Below are 12,441 nucleotides of genomic sequence, written 5' to 3'. Positions count from 1 at the left end.
CCTGGGGGAGAGCTCTTTTCCTGAGCGCTGAGCCTGGGGCCGGGACGATGAAATGGGCATAAAGTAGAGAGACGGTTTCAGACTTTGTGGCCCAGGCCTCTTATTGCCTGCTGCCTCTTGGTCCTTGAAGTGGGGCCCAGGAGGGGCTGCTGTGTGGTCTTTGTGTTCTGGGTGGGGGGGAATGTGAGGGAGGGAACCTGGACTCTGCATCCCACCTCCAAGTCCTGGCCAGAGCTAGAGCCAGCCTGTGGCGGGGAGGGGCGGGGAGGGGAAAGCTGGGTGGGCCGTCTGGGTTAGGTCCATTGGGGTTACGCCTTCAAGCAGGTGAGGGAGCCTCCTCTCTCTCCCCCCCCCCCGCCCCACCTCCCCCTTCCTTTGCAGCCTTTCCCGTTGCAAACTGCCTTAGGACTGACTGATGTTTTTAACCCATGATCCATGCACCCTTAGGATATCTAAGGATGGGATTATGGGAGAGGGGTGGTCCCTGAAACACTGTGCAAAACGGTGCCCATATATGCAGTGTACGGGAGACGGTTCTCAGCTCCCCACAGATTTTTGAAAGCACCCATGATTGCTGAAAGATAAAACAACTCTACCCTAGGGAGTTATAGACAAAGTTGGCAGGCTCACATCCTCCTTTATGCTCGAGGGACAAGGTGGAGTGTTAGTTAGAGGTAAAGATGAGAGGTGGGACCCTTGTGCTAGTTGCGAGAGTCTGGAGTCTGTCTGCTCCCCACTGAGGTGATGGGCCAACACCGGGAGAGCAGCTGCTTCCTGGACAGGGTGCATTTGGAGGGTGGTAATGAGAGCACCCTTGGTGAGCAGGGCCCAGGGGAGGCTCCCTGCACTGCGGGAAGGGCTCAGGGCTTTGCCATCCTGTGGATTGCGCCTGAACCCCAGCTCCATCTTTCCCTATATGTAGACCTCTGCGAGACTTAGCTTCATCATTTGTGACATGGGTGGCCCCGAGGACGAATGGTATATGATAGGCGTGGAAGAGGTTTTGCGAATTCTCATCCCGCAGGAGCTCTGCTCATCCTGGGATCTCAACATCCCAGAGTTGCTCTGCTGGGAACTCTATACACCTATGCCCTTCCTTCCCCCGCCTCCGTGTTTTGGGGAACTGGTCCAGTCCTAGCAACAGAGTTTCTGGGCTCCTCCTCTCTTTCCATCCATCATCAGCCACCAAACCCCAAACGGGCCCCTTGCCCCCAGCCACATTTCTGTGAACACAGTCAATGCCAGACACTGCCCGCACCGCCCCCCCACCCCCCCCACCCCCGACAATGTGGTGAGCCCCGCCCTCCCCTGCCAGCAACCCTGGGAGCGGGAAGCTGGGAATTTAATAAAATCCCTTCTCCACACGACTTGGGACACCGTGGATAGCTCAAATCGGAAGAATTTTAAAAATTTCCAAGGGGAGCAAGCAGCGTGACCAGTAAATTGCTTTTCTGCACTTGGCTGAGCGCTGACAATGACACCGGGCTGGGCCTTTCACGCAGCTCGGCCGGCACCTGCCTGACATTGTTCCTGCCGCCAGGCTCGGCTAGGTCCTGGCCTTCCCCAGACAGGCCAGGCGTGAGGCGGGCCAGGGCAGGGGGGCCTTCCGCTGGCCCCTCGGTCCCTCCTTCCCACAGTGCTGCTTCCTCTCTCACCGCACTTGCTCAAGTTTGGAAGTTTCCTTCCATGCCTCCTCTAAGGCTAACCACCCCCATGCCTGGCCTCTTCAGTGGGGTGTAGAACCTCTCTTCAAGCTTGCTAGGTTGGGGAAGCCAGAGACAGAGTCATCTGGGACTTGAAGAGGATGGGACGCTCTCCTATTGGATTGTACCTTTAATTTCTTGAAGAAGCGACCTCATCCATCCATTCGTCCATCCAGTCAGGTATCTGTTCATCAAATACTTGCTGGGAGCCTGCTTCTTGCTGCTGCTGGAACATGACTAGTCCGTTCCTGGCCTCAAGGAGCTCCCAGTCTAGAGAGGGAGAGTGCCAGATAAACAGGAGTTCCTTCAACCCCACCCCTCCTGTCCCACGCTGTGAAGTGTTGAGAGATAGAGAGCATCCTCCAGCCTGATGGGGGTGGGGGAAGGGGAGGGGGTGGGGCGGGAGGGGGGAAACCAAGGCTGGGGAGAAGTGACCTGCGTTTGGTGAGAAAGTGCTACTTGTATGAATTTCCAAGTGGCTCTTGCATCAGGAAGTTCCTTTCATCCTTTCTACCATTCTACAAGGGACACTGGAGTAGGAGGAATATAATCAGATTCCTACCTCACAGATGGAGAAACTGAGGTACAGAGCGGGGAAGGGATTTTTCAAGGCCATGGCTAAGACCCAAGACTCTGAAATCGAGACCTTGTTATCCCTTCCAGCACACCAGGCAGACTTTTTCAGAAACACTGCAGTTGTTCAGAAGGAATACTGATAGGGAAATGGAGTCTCAAGAGGCATGCTAGGGGCCCTTAGTGAGAGATCCAGTTGGATCCCCCTGATAGGATCCCTTATTAGGGGATGATCAGAGGCCAGGTGGGCATCTCTGTGGTTGAGGGCATCTGACTTGGTGTCTGCAAACCCTGATCTTCCTGGAGTGTTCTGGTCTAAAAGGGTTTCAGAGCCAGAGGTGGGTTTGGTTTTTGGGGGAGTAGCAGGGCCTGGGGGATTCAGCACTCTCCTTCCAGCTTCTTTCCCAGCATGGAGCAGGAGTGTCACCTGCTCTGAGGCAAGGAGGTGGATTTGGAACATTTCTTGTGGGTGGTGCAGCCAGTGTCCAGCAGGCTCTGGGCAGCGTGTCAGGGCCACGGCGTTGCCTCCTCGTAGCCCTGGGTGGCTGGGAGGGCACATTGGACCCCCAAAGGGAGATGGATGGGGACAGGAAGAAGACTTTCTGTCCTCAGCAGATCTTTTGGTTCTGACCTCGTCCTGTAGCAGGGAAGTTGTTGGTGTGGGAAATCAGGGTGTAGGCCCATCAGGGTAACAACTATACTGGTAGCTGCTGCTGGGTATTGCGGGCTCGTTCCGTGGCTGACGCTTTCTCACAGCATCTAGGCTGTGCCTCACAACCAGCCTGGAATCAGGGAATTCTACAGATGAAGAGAGTGAGGCTCAGAGGCATAAAGTAATCTGCCTTTGTTTGCACAGCAGGAGAGAGAGGCAGAGTGGGATTCAACTCTAGCTTGCCCACTCTAGGACCCAGGCTTATTAATCAGCACTTTAAAGGCTCTGGAATCTGCCAGGCTGGTTCAAAGAGTCTCTCTGCCTTGTCTTTGCTGTGTGACCCTGGACAAGTTACTTAACCTCCCTGGGTCTCAGCTTCTGCACGCATAAAATGGGAAGAAAACAACCAACAAAACAGCTCCTGCTTCCTAAGGGTGTGGAGCAGGGGAGAGTGCAGAACCCAGGGCTCTGAAATCTTGTCTTCCTTTCAAGACCTAGTCCCTGTGTCTCTTGTTCTGGGAGGACTCCCTTGGTTCTACCCCTCTGTCAGTGGATTAAGCTCCCCTCACCCATGGCACTGCCACCTCCTGGTGACTGGGGAGAGGGAAGGTGTTGTTTCCTTTCTGAGGGCCAGGATTGTCTGATGAACATCTGTGTGCCCCACATTTTGTGCTGGGTTGGGTTTCCCCCCTACTCACAAGGACCCATGTCTGAGCACTTAGGGAAGGGCAACACCAAGGGCCCTGTCAGTGTGGCCCAGGCTGGAGGAGAGCCACTGGGCCTCCGGAAGTGCTGAGGCCTGCTGTTGGCACCTTGGGTCTGACAGTAGGGATTTGTTCTGGAACATCAGTGCGTAAGCGGGCCCCTCAGGCTTTAGTCAGTCTTGCTGGTAGGGCCTGGAAGATGACTGGGTTTTGTTTGCTCCGACATCTGAACGGCATAAGGCCTCAGGCCCATTTAAAATGCTGCTGTGCCAAGGATGGGGCCAAAGACAAGCCCCCCATAGGCCACAGGGCAGAAAGACTCTCAGGATGCCTGGGTTGGAGTCCTGGCTCTGTCACTGGCTCGTCGTGTGCCTCAGTTTCTCCACCTGGGTACCAGTGAAGTGAGCTAGGCGGCTTCTGTGTTGCTCGAATGTGTGGGCTTTGGCATAGGAAAGACCTTGGTTTGAATCCTATCTGTGCTGCTGAGCAACTGTTCCGCAAATTTCTTAACCTTCCACCCTCTGCACCTTGGTTTTCCCCATCCGTGTAACGGGGTAATGAAAGGTACCTACTTCTTAAGGGTCATGGTGAGGACTAATAGGATAATGCACACAGAGGAGCTAGCACTGTGGCTGACACTCAGTAAATAACTGAGTAATAGTAATCGCTCGATCAATTATATGCCCTGTGTGTGTGTTAACATGCTGCAGCGTGCTGAAGAAAGCTAGGAAGGCTGCGCTTCTTGCATCGGTGACATCAGGCCCCCTCCAGTCTGAGCGTAGGTCTTGGATTTAGGTCTGAATTTTATCCTCATTGCACCACTCACAGGCTGTGTGCCCGTGGGAAAGATCCTTAACCTCTCTGAGTCTCTACCTCCTCGTCAGTTGAGAAATCGGAATAATAATACCATTCCTAGGGCCTGTTGGGAGGATTAATTGAAACCATGTCTCGGACCTGGTATGCAGTAGGCGTTCAATTATGGCGCTGCTCCTCATTAACAATCAGCAAACATGGCTGGCCCTGGACTGGGTTTTGAGTGGGATGAAGAAGACATCTAAGGCTTCAGCTTTTTTCCTCCATGATCCCTGTGAAGAGATGGCAGGTGCTTTGGCAGCTTTGTTTACCACTCTCCCCATCCCACCTCTGCCTTGGAACCTCTTAGCACTTTGTCATTGCTCTGTGACCCAGTGCGTTCTCTGCTGGGGCTCACAGGGATGTATAGGGGCTCAGGCTCTGGACACAACCCACCTGGGTCATACCCCACCTCGGCCACTTGGTAGCTGCATGATTGAGTGAATTCTCGGCTTCTCTGTGGTTCATCTTTAATATAGGCATCAGGATGGACCCTCCCTCCTGGGGTTGCTATAGGGGGTGAACTGTGGTCACTTGGGGGAAGCACTTGGCCCAGCACATGGCTCATTATAAGTGCTGAGTAAATGTGAGCTGCAGTTATACCTTTGACTCTGGGGTGCCTAGAGGCCTGCTTGTCCGCCAGCTCCTGGTTCCTGGAAGTCAAAGGAGGCCTGGCCCATCCCATGGGCCCTGTGGCACCTGGCACGGACCTGGCATGCAGCATGAATGTCAGCAAGTTGGAGGGGTGGGGAGAACAGCTTCTCTGAGGGCCGGGCGTCTGTATGGAGCCCCCCAACCCTGTACCAGGTGTGGGGCACGGGGTGCTCAGGACCTGTCCCAGCCCTCAGGGATTTGAGAGAAATCTGAGGGATCTGTGCAGGGGGCAGGGGCCCAAGGGTGCAGAGGGTGTTCTGACGAAGGGCCCTGAAACCAGACTCAGGGCAGGAGGATCTCGCCTGGGAAGGTGCGCCATTTGAATCTTGAAATAGGAACAAGCTGGGTGAAGAAGACTCTTTGAGTGTCTCTCTCTGTGTGCGTGCGTGCGTGCATGTGTGTGTGTGTGTGTGTGTGCGAAAAAGCCTTCGCAGGCACATGGACCATTTCTACATGGAGCAGGGAACAGCTTGATGTGCTCAGGGGACTCCAAGCTGTTTGGAATGGCTGTCGCATCAAGTTCAGGAATGAGGGTGATATAAAAGGCCATGGTGGGCATTGAATGCCAGAATAAAGGGCTTGTTTATTACCTCTTTGACATGCATGACCCCTCTCCCCACCCAGGGGCTTCAAGGGAGAGAGATTGGAAAGAAGGAGAAAAGGAGGAAAGAAGGGAGCATGGGTCTTTAGGAGTCCCCCCCGCCGCCTCAGGCTGGCTGCAGGGTTGACGGGCCGCGGCACCCATATTGACAATCTGTACAGAGCAGGCTGATGTATGGGGAAGAGGAGCTCCCGGTCAGCGCCTTGGGTGGCAGCACCCCCCTCCCGTGCTGGCGGCTCAACCCGGCCAATCAATACATTGACAGCCCCAGGAGCTTAATGGACAGGTTGGGGGTAGGGAAGGGCCGTTTGGAGCAACACTGTGTCCTGGCTGGGATGGATGTGGGGAGTGTGACAGGAGAGAGGGGAGAAACCTGGGGCTAAGGGGTGGCCGGAGGCATCAGTCTGAGTGAACCAAGCTCCAGTTCAGGGGTGGGCCCAGCCTCCCTCCTCCGCTTTCTGTCCAGGGGTGTCAGCTAGGGGAAACTGATGGACTCCAGAGCCAGAGGTGGGTTCAGTTCTTGGCTGCATCAGTTTCTGTACAACTTAGGCAAATCCCTTAGCCTCTCTGTGTCTCCCTTTATCATGGGGATGGTAATCGTTCTGACCTGCCCAGGTCCTGCGAGGAGCGAGGAGACAGTGCCTGGAAAGTGCTTAGCTTGGACCCTGGCACTGAGCGAACGCCCACTAAGTGGGAGCCAGCGTTAGTTTCGTGCTCAACGACAATAATAATCCCCAGAGCGCTATGACTGGCATCAACTCCTGGGCCTGAGTCCAGGCTTGCTCTTGAGGAACAGTTTGGGAGCTGCATCTCAGGATGGAGGGGGTGCTGACTCTACAAGGGGCCACTCCTGGAATGGGGTGCAGGTCTCAGGTTTGAATCCAGAATTTGGAGAAGCTCCGAAAGCCCTTGGCATGGCTGGCCCCAGTGCTGCTTCTGGAGGGGGAGGCAGGCAGTGGTGGAATGTGGCCACAAGTCTGTGGGCTGCCTCTCCTGGGACCAGGGAGACCCTCCCTTTCTGGGCAGGCTGCCTGGAGACAGGGGCGCGGATTCTCTGAGGCCTCGAGGATGGGTACCTGGGTGGGAGGGACAGTCTGACCCCTTCCTTCTCTCTCGGGTAGGGGGTGAGCTCAAGGCCTCAGTCCTTTCATGTTTAATCCTCCACCTCAGTCCCTGCCCCACATATGGCTTGTGGCCGGAGCCAATTGCTTTCCTCAATGGGGGAAAGGAGGTGGGTGACAGAGAGAAAGGAGAATAGAGCAGGAGAGGGTGAAGAGATGGGGAGCGGAGGTTCTAGGCTGAGCTGGATTCAAATCTTGATTCTTTTTTGCACCAATTTTGTGCCTTTGGACAAGCAATGTAACCTCTCTGAGCCTCAGTTTCCTCATCTGTAAACTGGGGATGATAACCATACCAACTCATAGGGCTGCTCTGGGGATGACGTAAGATAAGTTAGTTAAAGTACTTCTTAGTATGGAGAACATGCTCCATAAGTAGTGACTGTTTAGAAAAAAGAAAAAAAAGGTGGCTCCTCTTACTTATGTTTTTCTGAGGTAAATAATTGTAAACAATCTCATTCTGCTGATGAGAAAACTGAGGGTTAAAGAAATCCAGTAAGTTGGTGATTTTGGGGTGGAGCCAGGTCACACCCGAGGTCAGTGAGTGCTATTGTTGAACGTGTGTGGTGTGGGTGTGCTGATGTAACGTGTGTATTAGGTGATGTGTGATGTGGCAGATGTTGGTGTGAGGCGAGCCCAGGAAGAAATAGGAAGCCGCTTCAGACATGACTTCAGAGCCAGGAGTGGATGGGTGAGGTTGAAACCTTCGGTCAGAGGGAGCAACTGTGGTTATCGGATTCCCTGGCGGGAGGGGGAACCTGGGTTGACGTCTGGAAGCTGGCCCTGTGGTTGGAATGGGGCTCACCCCAACCTCTTTTCACCTCATGGTGGTTTCCCCCCAAGGTGCCTAAGAGAGGAGGCTTGGAAGCTAGGCGGGGGCTGGATGGTAAAGGACTACGTGCGGGCGTTGTGCAATGGGTAGTGGGGAGCCAGGCAGATTTGGGAGCAGGAAAACCCCTCACCTCGTGCACTAGAGCCTGAGACTGCAGGCGGAAGGTGGCGGGCTCTGTTCCACTAAGCACCACGTCCGTGCTGGGATCTCGGGTTGCAGCCCCTGTACAATTCCTGGATCGGGGAGTGAATATTTCCACCAGAGCGCAAGCCCCTCAGAGAAGGGGTGGGTCGCCCTGGGGGGTAACAGGGGTCTCAGCCAGGCTGCAGGGGGACCCCACTGTAGGCTACCCTGCTGCGGGAAAAGCTATCTCGACCTCAAAGGTAATCCGTGAGTTTGGGGTGGGGGAAGGAGAGCCTTTGGTAAGGCACCTTGCTCTGCCCCAGGAGACACCCTGTCTGTGCGAGCCCTGCTCGCCTTGCGAGAGCCGCAGCATTTTGATTTTTGTCACACTGCAGCTTTTCAGTGCCCCTGATGGTTATGCACCTGGATGGGTTTAGAGAGCAGCTCTGACTGTTCTAGGAAGTCCTGGAAGACAGGCCCCCTCTTGGACGGCGAGGCCGAGTAGCAGGAAAGGAGGTGCGAGAGGATGGATGTTCCTGAGTGGCCCTGCTCTGCATGTGCTCTGCAGGCAGGCCCTGGAGCTCTGTGGCCCCGGAGAGGTGCCTCAGAGGTCCAGTCTGTGAGATGGACTCTAACTGGTGCCTACCTCCACGGGTGCTTAAGGAATTTGACGAGGTACCATGTCTTGAGGGCTTCTTAGTAGAGCGCCTGGAACAGAGGAAAGCTTAGCAATTGATGGCTTTAAAAACCCTCTCTGGGGCACTTGCTCATCTGGGTAGTGAGTGATGGGGCTGATTTTGGCTGCCAGGTTTTCCTCATCCTAGCCACAGTGATTTAGCAGACGTTTGCCAGGTGCCTTCTGGGGGCAGAGCTGAGGGTTCAGGGATGAACCAGGGAAACTGGACTCTGGGGACAGAAAGCCATTACAGTAGTGTCCAGAGGCTGTAAGCCAGCCTGAGGCCGGAGGGCAGAAAATACTTCCAGAGGAGGTACCTGAGGGCAGGTGTCATCTGTGCAAAGACCTGGAGGCCCCCAGAGGTCTTGCCCAGGAAGCCCAGGGGTCTTCCTGCCTTTTCAAAAGGACGGACTCTGTTTCCATGTCCGATGCCACCCCTGTTACCGCCCTCGGGATTGATGTGGCCACAGAGTACGGCTTACATGGTGGAAGCTGGGCAAGATGGATTGTTCCCCCGCATCCTGGGGAAGGGCCACTGGATAGCCCCTGCTGACCCTGGGTCACCCATGCTGCCTCTGTCCAGTGGGCCAGGGAGAAAATCATTAATGGGAGGCTGGCTTCTGGGGCAGGGCAGTTCCCCTAGGGGACCTGGGGTGAGGAGATTGGTTTGACCTCTGGTCAATAAGGTCTCCTGTGAGCGGGAGGAGATCTGGAGGACAGGGAGGGAGGCCGGAGGCCTGGCCTTGGGGGAGGGGACAGGGCCAGGCCACCTTGGGAAATCATTCCAGGAAGGTTGAGGGCCACGGGCGGGGGTTCTTCAGGACACATGCCCACCAGGTGTGGCCCTCAGGGGGCACTGGAGCTCTATCCTCCCTAAGCGTTAGGATGTGAAATGAGGCAAGTCCCAGGTGTGAGATTGGGCTGTGAACGGGCTGGCCATTTAGGGTAGTGGAAGTGAAGAGTGTGTACTCTTGGTGCACCAGCGGCCAGGCCCTGCACCACCGGGCTGTGGGGCTCAAAGCAACTGACTTAACTTTCCTGAGCCTTAGCTTCTACATCTGTTAAATGGGGGTGATAAGCATTCCCACGTCCTAGGGTTGTCGGGATGACCGAAAGCAATAACATCTTCCCAAACCGTAATCTGAGCAGCAGAAGTGCCTCAAAAGACGTGAGAGTGTGATCCACTTGTGTCCTGGGGAGGCTTCTGTTAGCAGGGCTTCACCAAGAGCCTCCTAAAGGGCTCCCTTGTATCCTCTCAGCAGTTATTTATGTCTGCTGAGCGCTTAAATCTGTACCAGGCAACTGTTCTAAGACTATATGTTTAATATTCACCGCATCCCACAAGGTGGGTGCCATTGTCACCACTCTCAGTAAGTTGCCTGGGGACCCTTAGCTAGGGAGTGGCTAACCCTGGGTTTTTTGTTTTTTTTTAAAGAGTATAGTTGATTTACAATGTTGCATTAATTTCTGCTGTACAGCAAAGTGTATCAGTTAGCATATGCCCATATCCACCCTTTTTTAGATTCTTTTCCCATATAGGTCATTACAGAGTATTGAGAAGAGTTCCCTGTGCTATACAGTAGGTCCTTATTAGTTATCTATTTTATATATCGTGGTGTGTATATGTCAATCCTGGTCTCCCAATTTATCCCCCCACCTCTTTCCCCCCTGGTAACCATAAGTTTGTTTTCTACATCTGTGACTCTATTTATCTTTTGTAAACAAGTTCCTTTGTACCATTTTTTTAGATTCCACGTATAAGTGATATCATATGATATTTGTCTTTCTCTGTCTGACTTATTTCACTCAGTATGACAGTCTCCAGGTCCATCCATGTTGCTGCAAATGGTATTATTTCATTCTTTTTATGGCTGAGTAATAGTCCATTGTATATATATGAACCACATCTTCTTTATTCATTTCTTTGTCGGTGGACATTTAGGTTGCTTCCATGTCCTGGCTATTGTAAATAGTGCTGCAGTGAACGCTGGGGTGCAAGTATCACTTCGAATTATGGCCTTCTCTGGATTTATGCTCAGGACTGGATTTTGAACCTGGATCCTGCTCACTACTGTACTGGTGAGACAGGCGGGGCCCACTGAGGTGGAGCTGAAAGCAGCGCTTTGGGGCCACATGGCCTGGGGCTAACTCTGCCATTGCCTGCTCTGTGACCTTGTTGGTTCAGCTTCGGAGCCTCAGTTTCCTCATCTGTAATGTGGCATAATGTTTCCACCCTGAGGATGATAGTGAAAGTTCAATAATGTGGTCCAGGTGAAGTGTCTGTGGAGCCTAGGCTGGGATTGGAGGACATGTGCAGGTCAGCGCGGGGACAGAGACCCTGGCCTGGGCATGGGGTGTAGCAATGAGGAAAACATGGTCCCTACCCTGGAGAGCTCACAGCTGAGGGCTGAGACAGATGCTTGGGCAGCCCCAACTCCAAGAGCCCCATCATGGGCTGAGTGGGGTCATGCTCTTGTGGAAATGGGGTCCTGCAAGCCTAGCGTGCCTAGAACAAACCCAGAACGCTCTCTGTACTTCAAGAATTGTTCAGCTTTCTGGTTAAGATGGGCTGGGACAGGGATACAATTATCAGGGCGTAGGAAAACCTAATTTAATGCTAAATAGGATGACAGACTCCAGATCTTTTCAATGTTCACTTGTTCATTCATACATTTGACAAATGTTTGAGTTCCTACTATGCTGTGTGCTGGGGATATAGCAGAAAACAAGTGGGGGAGACAGACAAAAACTAGATAAATAGATGTTATGTCAGGTTGATCAATGCTAGAAAGAAAAATCAAAGCATGGTAGAGAGATGAGGAGTGACAGAAGTGGGGGCTGCCTCAGAGAAGCAGTCAAGGAAGTCCTGTCTCAGGACGTGACATGTGAGCAGAATGAATTAGAGGAGCCAGAGTGCAAAAATCTGGGAAAGAGCACTGAAGCAGAGGGAAGAGCAAGTGCAAAGGCCCTGAGGCATGTGTGTATTTTGTGTTTGGAATACTCAGAGCCCTAATAAGACAGCCAGTGTAACTGGTGGGGAGGGAGTGGTAAAAGATGAAGGTGGAAAACAGTTGGGGGCTCATCTTTTTCTTTTTTTTTTTTGTGGTACGCGGGCCTCTCACTGTTGTGGCCTCTCCCATTGCGGAGCACAGGCTCTGGACGCGCAGGCTCAGTGGCCGTGGCTCACGGGTCCAGCCGCTCCGCGGCATGTGGGATCTTCCCAGACCAGGGCACGAACCCGTGTCCCCTGCATCGGCAGGCGGACTCTCAACCACTGCGCCACCAGGGAAGCCCGGGGGCTCATCTTGCAGGGCCCTGAGGCCCTGGTGGGGACATTTATCTAAATGCGATGGGAAGCCCTGGAGAGTTTGGAGGGGAGGGTTGCACAAGGTGATTGGGTTTGGTGGAAGATGGACTACCAGGGGGAAAGAGTAGAAGCAGAAGGCTGGTGAGGAGGTGGGTGCAAGTTGTCTACGTGAGAGGCCGTGTTCAGGGAAAAGAGGTGGGAGAGATACGTGCTGGCGTAGCCAGAGGTGGCTTCCTGGAGAGTGTGGTCAGACATGAGCTAAACCTCCAGGGATACAGGGAATTTTGATGAGAGATGCTAAGCAAAGGCTTCTCCACGAGGGGCTAGGGATGTGGGCAAATGCTTGGTGGTGGAGGCGAGCATGAGGACACTTGGGATGTGGAGAGGAGACGCCCCCCAGCATCAGCTCCAAGGGGAGAAATGACAGTGGGCTCTGGTTCATTCGTTCCCAGGAAGAAATTTGCCAGGTCTCCTTCCTTCCCTGCTGAGGACCTAAACAGGAATTATATGCCCCCATCCATTTTCCATCTCCATATTGATTTTGGTACTTTTCTTCCCATTTGCTCACTGTATCCTAACAGCCACCCTGGGGTGTAGTCAGGCTGGAGGCTCTGCTCCACTGTTTTACTGGGGAAGAACCTGAGGC

The 12,441-nt window shown here is 53.7% G+C and overlaps 1 protein-coding gene across 2 annotated transcripts in view; it reads left to right on the top strand.

Annotated features, from left to right (window-relative positions):
- The window catches only part of FGF18 (fibroblast growth factor 18), a 35,696-nt gene that overhangs the window by 2,382 nt on the left and 20,873 nt on the right, over positions 1-12,441 (top strand). The window lies entirely within an intron of this gene.

The sequence above is a fragment of the Phocoena sinus genome, chromosome 3 (assembly GCF_008692025.1).
Source record: "Phocoena sinus isolate mPhoSin1 chromosome 3, mPhoSin1.pri, whole genome shotgun sequence".
Lineage (NCBI taxonomy): Eukaryota > Metazoa > Chordata > Mammalia > Artiodactyla > Phocoenidae > Phocoena > Phocoena sinus.
This window is presented reverse-complemented; position numbering and strand designations above follow the sequence as displayed.